Raw genomic sequence first — 12,793 nt, forward strand, 5'->3', positions numbered from 1 at the left:
TATTTCGTTAGTGTTTGTTGTCATGATGAAGCTTATTGGTCCACGTATTTATTTTTTGCATTGATTTGTTGAAATACAAAATGACATATCAATGACTACGATTACAATAGCAATTCTCAACAGAAGATGAATGCACAATTTTCAATTATTTTCAAATTTCACTGCCTTAATTATTTTAGACATAAGTTGAATAGATAAGATGTTGATTTAATTATTTTAGACATAATTTTTTACGTGAATTGGTTGATATAGAAATTAATGTTGTCCTATGTATATAATAATACTTTTTTCCTCTAAATTGTAGTTGGTATTCTCATTGTCAACGAGACATTGTATTGAATTTGGTTTTGACTGTCAGAGTAATAAGATATTGCCTTATTAATTAAATCATTTTGATTTAATTATTAAGTCACTTATTATCTCTATTTTACTTAAACATTAGGCATATAATAATTAATTCTTTTATTACTTATTATCATGCAACCTAGGTTTTACCCTATTAAGGTTTTGATCTCCTTTTATAAGGATTAATCTCTTTATAATTTTATTCTTTCACTTTTGATATTAGCAATCTCTCTTTTTGCTAATCAAGAATGTCTCATCTATGGATCTGGCAATTTCAGCCTCCATAGCTTTTGTTTCTTTTTCTATGACAGGTGTTTGCATGCAAGTGATTCTTGGGAGCTATAGGGTTGATCTTTAATCAACTTCAACATGGTATTAGAGCTCCAAATCTTCATGTCACTGTTTAGTTTATAAGAGATTTTTCTTCACTTTTAGATCTGTGCTCTTTTTATTTTAGAATGTTTTAGTTTTCAGAGTTATTTTGTACTGAATCTGCAGGTCACTGATTTTCGAGTCACTTTCAACCCAAACGAACACCACCATTGAGCTTAGAGTGCCCAAAAATCCCTATTTTCATATAAAATTTGTCCAATTTGGACAGTTGAAATTTGAGGCTAAAAAATATTGCTCCCAAATTGGCACATTTCCCAAGGCATCGATTTTTTTTTGCATGTTTCTCAAAGTGGCAGCTTTTTTATTTTTGTACATAAATCAATATTTTTATTCAAAATTTGAGATTTTGGCATGTTTCCTAAGGTAGTGATTTAGTGATTTTTTGCACAAAATCAAGATTTTTGGCATGCAAATAAAGATTTTTACATATGCAAATCAAAGTGGTTTTGATACGAAATGACACATTTCCCAAGGCAAGTTTTGGTACTGGTGGGCACACTTTTTAAGAAATTTTGGCACAAATCTTGAGGTAATTTTTGGGGCTTTTCTAGCGCCTTTTTGACCTGCATGTGGTTTTTTGGCCATAACTTGCTCATTGGACTTTGTTTTTCGATCCAAAAGAAGCACCAAAAAGTTGATTCCAAGCCTGTCATTATGGTGCAATTTATTTGAATTTTTAATCTTGTTTGGAGGGCTATTTTGGCTATCAAAGTTAGAATTTCATTTTTGCACTCCGAGAGACATATTTTGAGACATTCCATTTTCCAAATTCTACTCCAAGCACATCCCATTTAGTTTTTTTGCTATTTTTGCATTCTGATGGATATCTTGGTTGTTTCAATTTTGGGGATCAATTTTGTTGTTTTAGATGATTTTTCATGGGTTGTACTATCTATTGTATCAACCTTATGTCTCTTTTCTTCTTTTTTGACATCCTTTTGTAGTATTTTTTGCAAACGCAATTAGATAAAGTGCCACTCTATTGCATTTCGAGATCTTGGACATCTTTGTGTTTTGTTGTACTTGCATTACATTATAAAGTGCCTTGGGGGGTTTCATGTTCGCCATATTCGTCATCTTCCTTTGTCAATTGAGTGTTTCTTCCACGACATTAGCCTCATGATGTGTCAATGACACATGTCATTATAGGTGCTTTTACTTCTTTTACATTATCGATGTTCTTGGTTCTTCTTTCTACAGGAGATATTGCATTTAGTTTCAGTGTTCATGTCTCACCTCTCAGCATTATAGGTGGGTTATGTTGGTATTATTGCTTTCTTGGTTCAATAGAATGAGTTATGAATTTAGTATTTGATCCTATGTAATAGGGGATTGCAATGGTTGGATACCTATGCATTTTGGTGAGATGGATCATTTACCATATAGATATTCTTTCTTTCCTATTTTTGGAGCTCATGAAGATACCTTTCATCTTTGATTGATCAGCTCTTTAGACTTAGTCTTCTCTACCTGGTCATAATTTATACAGTGGGGGTTCTTCAGATCAACAGTTTGACAGTGTTTGCAGCTTCATGCTTCAATGGTGTTCTTCATGATCATCCTTTTGTTCCCTATCTTTTGAAACATTCTTTTCATCTCTTTTTGGAGTAGGGTTTTTCTCGTGTGGTTTTCTTTATTTCTCCTCTTTACAAAGAATTGGTTGTGCTTGGGTACCTCATCAGTCTTGTTGCTAGGACCCAATTTGTTTCGAATAGTATTTTCTAAGTTTTTAGCTACTCCCTAAGTTTATCTTAAGGGGGGTTATTAGAGTAATAAAATATTACTTTAATTAATTAAATCATTTTGATTTAATTATTAAGTCACTTATTATCTCTAGTTTACTTAAGAAAAACTTTAGGCATATAATAATTATTTCTTTTATTAATTATTATCATGCAACCTAGGTTTCCCCTATTAGGGTTTTGATCTCCTTGTAATTTTCTTCATTCACTTTTGATAATAGCAATCTCTCTTTTTGCTCATCAAGAATGTCTCATCTATAGATCTGGCAATTTCAGCCTCCATACCTTTTGCTTCTCTCTTTCTATGACAAGTGATTGCATGCAAGTGATTCTTGGGAGTTGTGGGGTTGATCTTTAATCAACTTCAACATTGACCACTAAGCTCTTAATGAGATTCATTTGCATAATTTATTTTTATTCCTCAAAGATTTTCCACTAAACACTTGTGTTATGTGCCTTGTCTCTTACATTCATTTCTTGTGTTATCTTTTGAAATATTCCTAATGATAATGATTGCAAAGCAATGAACTTCTACGAGACTTGATATCATTTATTTTTTAATATTGTTTCAACGAACTTGCAAAATTTTGTTGTGCACTAGTTGAGTAGTACAGGTGATCTTTGTAACAATGCAGTACATATAAAGGTTGTTGATATTGTGAGTGAAGTTCACTAGTGTTACAGGTATTAATTTAACAAAGGCTAATACTCAAGGGCGGCAAGTAGATAGACTGCTAATTCCATGTCATTATTATTAGAATAGCATTTGTACAATGATATAGTTGCAATGGGTTGTTTGATAGTGATAGTGCTCCGAATAGAGAATCTTATCCTTTTGTCAAATGTTGTTAAAAGGGGGGAGAAAGGAGAGATTTATAATATCAATACCAAGGGGGAGTTTGTTGTCTTCACCACATTTGTTATTGATGTCAAAAGGTGTTGTCTCGGAGTGTTGTTAGTGAGATGTTCATAATGTCTTCACTAGTTATACTACCTTGTTAGGATGATAAATATTGGGCAGTATTAGTGTGTTTCAATGTTGTTAATGGCAACATGGTGAGAACCTACAAAGTGAAGTTGAAGTTTCTTGTTTGGGACATCATAAGGGGATATATAGGGTTATAGTTTTCACCTTGTAATGTCCCCACTCCTTAGGACATGTTTACCTATAGAAATTATTAGCAACATAATCTATTAAATTCAATTCTAATTATTGATATCTGGGAATGTTACTATTTCTACACATCTTTGAGGATCCCTTAATCTAGCTTCCTAACCCTCTGGGAGGATCCCTTGTGTTCATGAGGAACGGCCTTTGATTATTTGGCCTTCTTCCCTGAAACTACCTTTCAAATCAGGCTTCATAATCCTCTAGGAAGACCCTCTGGGTTCCTCAAAATGATCCTCGATTAGTTAGCCATCATCCTTCAAAGACCTACAAGACTATCTTAACACATGTACTACATTTCTCTTCAATAGATTCATATCAATAGTCTTCCTACATTCAAAATGATTTACATTTATTATTGTTTCTATTCACCTCTATCGTGAATCCTAGTCATAATTCTAATGATCTTAAGAATTCCTACATTTAAATTTATATAAAATAGATCAATACTACATTCATTATCATATATATTTATTACTACTACAAACCCTAATTGATATCATTAATAATTCTGACATTGTAATCAATATATAAATTATGAATCATATAAACTAAATCTAAACTTACTATTATTATGTAATAATCATAATACTATTACACAATAACCAAATACAATTAAATCTTCCTTACCTCTAAATATTCATAGTATAACTAATAATAATAAGAAAGCATTACTTTACATAACTAAATATTCCCTATTGTACATAATTACCTTAGTGGATGGTGATAGGGCTATCTATGCTCTAACGTGGAAAATGTGTTTTAATTGTCTCTCCGTTCTCTGCGAGTTTACTTACTATTGTTGCCACCTTTCGTCAATGACTTTCCTTGTGACTTGTACTCTAATTGCATCTATAGCGAATGATGCCTATCCACGTGGATGGTTTGTCAACACTGATGGTGACGTGGATTATTATATTTCACGGTCTTCGATCCAGAACTGATGGTGACGTGGATTATTATTGCCTACTGTTCGTGATGTACTTCTTCCTTGGTCTTATCTCTTGCTTGGGGTCGTATGTAGATGTGGCAAGTTGATATCCTCCATTCCCTCCCTTTCGATTACCTTATATATCTCTTTATTTATATGCAACAAGGGCATGGGCCACGACCAATAGGTTTGGGACCCCCATTTAATATAAAATATATTATTTTCCTTAATCATTTATTAGTAACTTATAGGCATTCCTTATTAGTTAAATACTAAATTCAATTATCATTTTCATTTTATTTATTTATAACTAATGTAAATATTATTTGGACACTCAATGGATTTGTCAATGATGATTATTAAATTATATTTCAACGTTACCAACAATAACACATTACTAGATTTACTTGATTTATTAATCTTTAAAAATATGTGTCAATTGATTAAATATAGGGCTTATGACACACCTATGCAAACATTCCTTTCAATTGCCCAAAATCATGTTATTTGTTACAAGGATTGTGGTTACAGGTCTTACTATGATGCCTCAATAGAAGATGCTTCATGTTATGGTCAAAATAGTCTAGTGTCAACATGGTGATTCCTTATTGAGGACAATTTGAGACAATGGGATCATTCATGATTACAGTATGGATTAGCTTGATAATTTAGGAGTTGTCATGATATTGCTTGACAACAAGCAACATTTGGAAAGTGAGGATTGCAGTGCCCATTTTTACACCTTATTTTACTTGAATTAGCCATTTTTCATGGCTTCTAATTTCGCATCAAATTTTCTACTTTCTTTGTGAGCTCAATTTTCAATTTTAGTGGGTTTCATCGAGAATTGCTATTTATAGTATGTGCTTTCATGGTGCTATTTAAATTTTACTTGTTTAGGTTTGTTCACTTTGATCCCCCAAAAAACACTTGTCTTTATATTAAGTTCCTCCATGGACCTAATGTTTCTATATACTTTTATATTTGTTCTATTTGGTCACAAAAGATCACTTCAAATTATTGAAAGTGTTTGCATGGTACTAATCTTTCAATGCCTTTCTAAGTTTTTTTTTTGTTTTTTTTTCTTTGTTCACTAGAGAACACAACTGTAAGGTCCCTCCTCACATGTACTTATTAAATATGAATTTCTTTGTTAAATCTATTGTAGGAGATTAGAACGGATATGAAGTAATGTTTATGTTGTGAATGTCCTAATGAAATTTAGAGTAGTTGATACATCCATGTTTTAATACTCAGTGATTCGAGAACTACTACATTATCCTGACTGTTTAAACATTAAAATTTTACTAATAATGATATGAGGCATTTTCACCTGATGATAAGGGTGTTGATTTTAGTACCTCGATGATTAGGTCTTATGCTTTTAGATAGTTCAGTATTCCTTAATTGGTGATGTTTATGATGTTAGGTATATACATGCCTAACGATGATTATTCTAGTATTTTAATCTGAATTAATGAGTAAATTATGTTATATTGATTATGTGATTACTGATGATTAAATGTGAGTAGAAATGAATTAAATAGTTAATTATATGAAAGATTCATGTTTCGATTTATGTAACTATATAGATAAGTTTTGAATATATGTATGTGATTTTCTTGAGCTACTAATGTGTGCAATGAGTGCACAGGATATGTTAGTCAAGAAATCTAACAAAAAAATGAAACTAAACCTTATGTACCATTTGTGGAAACTAGGGTTGAGTCTAACAAAATATGCAAACCCCGTTGTTCGTATTTTATTTGTATCATTCTATAATCAATAAGAGTTGATGTTTTGTAATAGTGATTTTATAGTGTCGCTTGACACTCATGATTTTTATATGCATTTCAGCATGACAGTTACGATTAACCAAGTAACCTAAACATCTAAGTTGGACTAGGTTAGTGATCATTTTACTAATCAGTTAGTAATCGAGATTAATTACCTTAATCAGGATTAGTGAGTAATCTCTTTTTTTTTTTTTTTGTTAGAAAGTCCTAAAATTTTCAAGCTTTTGATGAGTCCCTAATTAATCCTAAAGGCCAAAATTCATGAAATCTAAGTACCTAAGGGGTATGGGTATGGGTTGGAGGCATTTTTCACCCCCCTAGCCCCTTTTGTTGACTTTTATGGTCACTCAAAAACCCCATTTTTTCTTTATTGCGAAAATTGGATGATTTCATCATGGGTTGGATAACTTTAACTCCACCTTGAGGTTAGCCTATGTCTAGTTGAGTTATAAGACTCTAGAACTTTAAGGCAAGTGGGGAGTTATTACTTTTTGAAGGTGGTTGAGTTTAGGATCTTATTTAGAGGCATTTTTGAGAGGGTTTTGAGTTTTCACCCAACCTCTAGTTTTAGAGAGCATTTTCAAGATTGAAAAAGAAGGAGAAGGAAGGGAAGCTCATCTCAAGTTTTTCAATTGTCATAACCTTATGTTGAAGGTAGGAATCCCTCAGCTCATGTTGTTCATATTTTTTTTTATGCTTAAGTTATTATGTTTGCATATGTATGTTCGTGTGTGTGTTGAATATGTTTGGGAGGGATTGAAATAGGTTTTCTTAAATGGTTTTCCTTTGTAATTTTTCTTTATTTTTCAAAGGGATTGTATGGGTTGTATTGGCATTACTCACCCTCGAGTAGGGTAGAAGTTACCATGTACGAGAGGAGGTCTTTAGTTGGACTCCAACAGTGCAGAGTCTCTTCTCAAGACGAGAAGAGGGAGAGAGAGTAGGGTGTTATGGGCCCCTACTCATCAACACAAACTATGTTTTAAGTTTTGGAATTTGAGAAGTGAAAGAACGAAAGTCCTTGTGATATCAGCCTCGAAAGGGCATCTCTGAAAGAACAGAAGTTCTTGAGATTTTAGCCCCAAAAGGGCATATGTTATAGTGTTGTGGCTGACATTTCCTATTGGAAAAATCCACCTTCTCCCTAGTTTGGTTCAGTGACGAACCTGTTGTGCAAATTAGGATGGGAGTAAATGTTAGATTTTGTCTTCATGTTATGATTAGTTGTCTCCCTGTTAGTTTTCATTCTCTCCATAATCACCTTGATGTGTTATAGACTTTGTAATGGGTTCCTTGTTGTGGAGCCAAGAAGGAAATTCAAAAATGTTATTGTAATTCAGTTATGTTGGGAGATTTCTCCTCGGGATAATAATCTTGTTTAAAAATGTTATATTTAAACTTATTGTTGAAATGGCAACGATGTTAGATTTTCTTCCTAGTTCTTTCCTGGTGGAGCCTTTGAATCAGGTGGTTCAATAGAAAAAAAAAATTGAATAATATTCTTGCATATAAGTCTTATAGTTTTTTTTTTCAATTTTTGCATATGTTTCTTAAAAATTAGATGTGATGATGTTTGCCTTCTTGTGGCATTCTTATGTTTCAAAATCGTATTCATTTGATTGAGGTTAATTAGATAACATGGTAATATATATTAAGTTATGCAATTTAAGTTTAAAATATGTTAAGAAAATTCGCATTTGATTTGTACTTAAATTTCGTAATTATACTTGAGTATGAGGAAGCTAAGAAATTCTATTCGAATACTTATGTATTAAATTTAATCCTATTATCACTTTAGGAAAAAATAAATAAAAAAATTGGTGTGTTTTTGCCCTGTATTTTGGGCATAACATTTTGGTATTGGAGCCAGGTTTGTAACACTTGGGCGACAATGGGTCCGTGTAAAGTGTGGACATTTAAAACTACATGAATTAAATCTGCTCTCGCATTTTCGTATTTGATTGGAAGGGGAAATAATCCTATGTTATTGTATTGACAAGACATTTGAAACTATATGTTATAATTCAAATTTAAAAAAAAAATTCCTCCTTGGCTAATTAAGTACATTGGATAATTCGATACTTAGAGAAATAAAGGACTTTAAAAATATATATATTCTCCTTGCCATGAAAGATAATTTGCATTCAAATCTACACTTAAAAATAATATGGAACTTGTAATATATATATATATATATATATATATATATATATATATATATATATATATATATATATATATCCCCTAGAGCAAATATGCTCTCTAGAGTTTGTATGAGAAAATTTAAATTCCCTTTTTCATTAGAGCATATTCTCTAAAGAGTCCTTTTAATATCCATTTTGTTATTAAATTAATAAATTTAAAATACCTTTGCATAAACATAAATAAATAGAAAAAAAAAGGGGAACCTCATAACTTATCCTAATACTATCCTAGCCTAACCACTAAAGTTTATCTTTAATTCCACCCTCCTCCTTACCTTATCAAGCACAAATTTTTTTTACTAAGTGCAAAACATTAATGCACTGACTCCACCCACCCTCCTCTGATTGGTCATGTACACCATCCAGAGCTGGTCGCACTTAGATTTGATTAGAGGAGGCGTGTATGTTTAAAAGATAGACACATTAAAGCCCTATGGCAGAGAAACTATGTGGGGGGGTGGCATGTTAGATGTGCTGACTTATTTTTTACCCAACGTAATCCCCCATGTAATTCCAGGCTGGGCACTTTAAATTTTCAATGGTTGCTTTGTTTTAGAAAACGCAGGGGGGCCGCATTGTTTGATGAGGTGGAATGACCTCGACCCCACCCCATCCCATCGCTTAAAGCCTCTTGTTCCTTGTTATTGAGCGGTGCATTTGATTGGTTGTGGGAGGCATAGTTTGACTTCCTTTCCACTGGCGCCTTTCTCCATGTTGGCATACATCCTTGTGGGGGGACCAGGTCTGCGGCATGGGGAAGCACCCAAGCTACTTAGGCCACATGATTGCAAGGGAGGTGTGGTAAGGTCTTAATTAAAAAAATTCCTCTACATACTTGTAATGTCATTTAATGCCATACATCATTTATATCCTCCTTCCCAAGTGTTGTCACCTCTGACATGCCCTTAACCATTCTTGGGCAATGTGACCACCTCATGAAAAAAGAGCCCACGTGAGCCTAGGTGGGGAATAGGTGATAAAGTTTGTCATCTCTGAATCCATAACACATATCAAAGATGACATCTTTTTGTTTAATTTCCTACCTTCTACGCTTGTCTTTTCTCTTCCACCCATTTGTTTGATTCTAATTGTCAAGATGCTTTGAATGCTTCTTCTCCCTCAAAAGTAGAGATTGACTTCAAACCTTTTTTGTTTCAATTGCCCTCATCCGCTATGGATTCCAATGCCATTTTTCACATTGCCAATCCCAACAAGGAATTAATTCGCTAGTTTCTTCCCATGAATCCAACGATCATGGTTTGTAGTCAATCTGAGCCTTTTGCATGCCATAAAGTTGATGGCTTAGGAGTTAAGTTAAATGTTGGAGGTTTGGTTAGTAATTGGGTTTCTTATCTAGTAAAGGTTAATTGATAATAAGTGTTAAGATATTATTATATGATTAGTTTTAGAATTAGTTTGTATTAAAGTTGTTAGTATGTTTAGTGTTAGGATTATAATTGGTAAGGGGTGGGTTAGAGTATAGTGTTAGTAATGTTAGGATTGTTTTGAAAGTTAAAGTTAATTAAAGTAAAATAAATTTGGATATGTAAGTATATTTTTAAATTTATTGATAAGATTTATTTTTAAGTTGTTAATTGGGATATGTTTTAAAGTTTTAAAGTTAAGATTAGTTATATTAGATGTTAAGTTTTAGTTAGTGGTGAAGTTAGTAAAGTTTAGTATAGTTAGTGGTAATGTTAAATTGGTTAATAAGTTAAATATAAATTAGTGATAGTTATAGTTTTTTTTTAATATTTTATTCTTATGAATTTAAATGTTAGATTTGCAATTAAGTATTAGTTGATTTGAGATTAGTATTAACTATTTGAAGTAAGTAAGATTAATAATTTAATTATTATTGTTCTAATTTAATTTAGTTGAAATATATTTATGTCTTGTCCTTTAAAAAGGGTTGGATTCAATATTGAAAGAGTTATTCTAAGGAAGATTGTAATTGAAGAGTTTGTTATAGGATTATATAAAAGTGTTAAATTCATGATGGAATTAGTTGTGTCATATTCTTACAAATAATATATATTACTTTATTTGATGTTTTATAGTCTTATTTTGATTTTTTTTTAAAATTATATTAAATATTTCGAGATGTTGTTTTCAGTTTAGAATTATAGTTAAGGTGTTATTATCATGTTTTAGTTATTCAATTTATTACATTGAATTATAAAGGGTAACTTTATATAAAGAATCGATTGTTATTTTAGAAATTATGTTAATTATTATTATTAATTTTAAAATAATAATGAGTATATATTTTGATGTAGGATGTCGAAGTCGTTTTAGGGATTAGAGTTATTATGATGGTGTTGGTTATTGTTAGATAACGTTCTTAGTAGTTAAGTGAAAGGTAGGAGTGGAAATGAATCAGTCAGAAATTCTATATTATTAGTCTTCTGTCAGGATTTAAATTTATGTGATGATTATAGTATTGGGATAGTTTTCTTTTGGACTTTAAACCTAGTAGGTGGTTAGCAGATCGACAAGTATTAAAATCTCAAGTTGACTAGGAATTTGATATGATGAGTCAAATTATGATAGAAGATGAGTTAGAAGTTGTAAATAGTTTATTGATAAATGTTTTAACTTTTTAAATTAGTTCTAAATGAGTTTTGATAATATTTAGAATTATATATTAGTATAGTGTTAAGGGGATAGCATCATAGACAACATGCAACTTGGAAACCCTAAAATGTAATTTGAGTTGGAATTTGTACCTTTGCAATTGAACCTAAATGTTAATCGATCGACTCATTCAACCATAACTGAGTAGTGGAACCCTAATACACAATTAAATCTATCTAAAATATGGTGGTAAGAACAGAAATTGAATGATGGGAAAATGTAAACTTCTAAGGTAGGGTTATGTGAGTTTAATTATGTCAGTAGACTTATTGTATAAGCATGAGAAATAAGTTTTTAACTATCAAGTGAATGATCGTAGACTCTAACATTGAAATTCTTGGACCAGTTATAACCCTACAATTTAGAGTAAGTAAAGTTGTGATGAGGTCATCAACCTAGCACGAACTAAAGGTTCAAGTATCACAGTTAAGAAATAAGCAGATTATAAGCCACGAGGTATGATAAGAACAATAATGATTACCTATATCAACAACAAGGAGATAGTTGTAAGAATGACCAAGTAAACATTGACAAATGGTTTTATACCTAACTAGTTACAACCCTGCAACCTAAGGATGATTTTCATAAGTCGTTTATGACTAGGAGACATGGAATATGGAATTATAGATAAGAATAGTAGCATTCAGTGCATTCTCGAATGATAATTAGAACTTGTGTAAACAATGAGATAAACAAAATGGTGATATATATATATATATATATATATATATGTATGTATGTATGTATGTATGTATGTATGTATGTATGTATGTATGTATGTATGTATGTATGTATGTATGTATGTATGTATGTATGTATGTATGTATGTATGTATGTATGTATGTATGTATGTATGTATGTATGTATGTATGTATGTATGTATATAATATACAAGACCATACCAAATTTGGTGAGATTGATAGCACAACTTCAACTGGTATATTGTGGTGAATTTGATTAATCAAAAAAAATATCCAAGGGTAATGGGTATGGGTTGGGGGCATTTTCCACCCCCCTAGCCCCTTTTGTTTGAATTTTATGGTCAGTCAAAAACCCCATTTTTTCTTTATTGCGAAAATTGGATGGTTTCATCATGGGTTGGATAACTTTAACTCCACCTTGAGGTTAGCCTATGTCTAGTTGAGTTAGAAGACTCTAGAACTTTTAGGCAAGTGGGGGAGTTATTACATTTTGAAGGTGGTTGAATTTAGGATCTTATTTAAAGGCAATTTTAAGAGGATTTTGAGTGTTCACCCAACCTCTAGTTTGAGAGAGCATTTTTAAGATTGAAAGAGAAAGAGAAAGAGAAAGAATGGAAGCTCATCTCAAATTTTCCAATTGTCATAACCTTATGTTGAAGGTAGGAGTCCCTCAGCTCATGTTATTCATGTTTTGTTTCATGCTAAAATTATTATATTTGCATATGTATGTTCGTCTATGTGTTGAATATGTTTAGGAGGGATTGAAATAGGTTTTCTTAAATTGTTTTCTTTTGTAATTTTGCTTTGTTTTTCGAAGGGATTGTATGAGTTGTATTGGCATTACTCACCTTCGGATAGGGCAGAAATGGCCATGTA

This window comes from Cupressus sempervirens, chromosome 5 (genome assembly GCF_028749045.1).
Source record: "Cupressus sempervirens isolate cs-2001-9-10 chromosome 5, ASM2874904v1, whole genome shotgun sequence".
In the NCBI taxonomy this organism is placed as follows: Eukaryota; Viridiplantae; Streptophyta; class Pinopsida; order Cupressales; family Cupressaceae; genus Cupressus; species Cupressus sempervirens.